This window comes from Ammodytes marinus (assembly GCF_949987685.1).
Source record: "Ammodytes marinus genome assembly, chromosome: 1".
NCBI classification, from domain to species: Eukaryota; Metazoa; Chordata; class Actinopteri; order Uranoscopiformes; family Ammodytidae; genus Ammodytes; species Ammodytes marinus.
This window is the reverse complement of record NC_137230.1, coordinates 34,362,159-34,364,330: the sequence shown is the minus strand read 5'-3', so window position 1 is coordinate 34,364,330 and position 2,172 is coordinate 34,362,159.

Here is a 2,172-nt window from a genome sequence, read left to right as displayed (position 1 = left end):
TCATCAACTCCAGAGTCTGTTGTTATTTTATTGTTGTTATTTTGAATGTGACTCTATTGAACTCAAAAGCAAAAGATGAGTGTTGTAGGCCATTTTGAGAAATTATGTTGAAAAGTCTCACATTAAGATATACTTGAAATAATTCCATTGTGATATGTCACTTTATTAGACATTTTTACTATTTTTTCTGTTTAATAATAAGTTGCCATTTCATGAATGACATTACAATGTGTAAAATAAAATCCAGTTTAGTTTGGAAGTGAAATAATGTATTTCATTATACTATCTATGGTATTTTCACTAAACCACATAGTTTACCAATAAATAGTAAAACCAGAGACACTGATCATTTAGGGTGGCCATACAGTATGAACATAGTCTACTCAACATATGTAATGCCCCTGTTTGTACACTAGATGGCAGTGTGGTTGTTTAATTCTACTCAGTGACATACTTGATCATCAGCAGTCTTTCTATGAGACATGCTGCCTGTGTTCCAAACAACATACTTTTTTTTTTTTTTACTTTGCTTACCATTGTTTTTAAAAGGTGCTATATAAATAAAGATATTATTAAAACAAGAAACTAAACCACCACTGCCAAGCAGCTGAAACCCACAAATAACTCAACAGTTATCTTAGGAACACTAATCCCAGAGACCATTTTTAGAGAGAACCTCTCACAAACATAGGGCGAGACAATGAGCAGCACAGAGCACTGGGGTCTCTGGGCAGATATAACCTCTTCACACCTGGGCTCAATCAGCCAATCAGTGCCACACACACCTGACTGCAGTGAGTGAATCAATCACCATTATCACGGAGCTGACAGATTCTATGTCCTCACCGGGCCGAAAGATCTCGTGCCCTCACACATATTTGGAAGACTCCAATATTCTCCGGCAGCCAGAAACATTATGTTAAAAGGCAAGAATACGTTGATGGCTTTATTAAACCGCCACTGACATTCTAGTGTGCTTGTTAGAGCATTGATACCATTAGCTGAGCCCTCCACACACACACACACACACACACACACACATAGACCGCCCCGACACCCCACCCCCTCCACACACACACACACACACACACCACCCTCATTAGCCTTATTACAGAGGGATACATTTGCTTTGTCTCATTGTGTCCCATCTGGGTATTTCAGGTGGGGGAGCATATCACCCACTGTTCCCTATCTACAGTAATGGCCCTGCTTAGGTTTTTATCACTGCATCTGTTTGAATGTGACGGCTCAATCACTGGATTGGCCTCCCACGAGCAATAGCACCCTAACAGCGCTTTGTGTCCGTCTGTGTCCCCACATTAACATTTTATATTTATATGCATACACACCTGCGGGCAATTTGCACCTTCCAAACGGCCTCCGAGGACATTTTAAAAGAATACAGCAGTTTATATTGTGCTACTGAAGGGAACACAGACAATAGTTTCAGTAAAAAATAATAATGGTGAATAAAAGTGTCATTGTCTTTCTAGCAAATTAAAAACTAAACAACCATGCCTGCCCAGTATATAAACAGATACACACTCGTCTACACACACACACACACACACACACACACACACACACACACACACACACACACACACACACACACACACACACACAAAAACACACACACACTGCTTCATGCATGGCAATACATAATAAAGAATAGTCTTGCAATGATTTCCATTTACACTTGTTGTTTTTATGGACTTTTGTCGCCAGTGAGTGGTGCATTCAGTTGTGGCAAGTGTGTGTGTGTGTGTGTGTGTGTGTGTGTGTGTGTGTGTGTGTGTGTGTGTGTGTGTGTGTATTCGCAGCGTACATATAATAAATTACAGTCTACTTACTGCTTTCATGCACAGACTCATAACTGCAGCTTTCAGGCAAATTCAAAACAATTTACTGTGGGAAACCATGTGTAGTTGTCATGGAGACACTCGACTGATAGTGTGTGTGTGTGTGTATGTGTGTGTGTGTTGCGTGTGTGTGTGTGTGTGTGTGCATGCGCGTGTGTGTGTGTGCGTGCATGCGTCTGTGTGTGTGTGTGTGCATGTGTGTGTGTGTGTGTGTGTGTGTGAGACGCCATACTAACACTAACACACATATGGTAGAGAGAGACAAGCTGTTATTCCACACCATAGTTGGGTCTCTTTCGTTGTGTGAGCT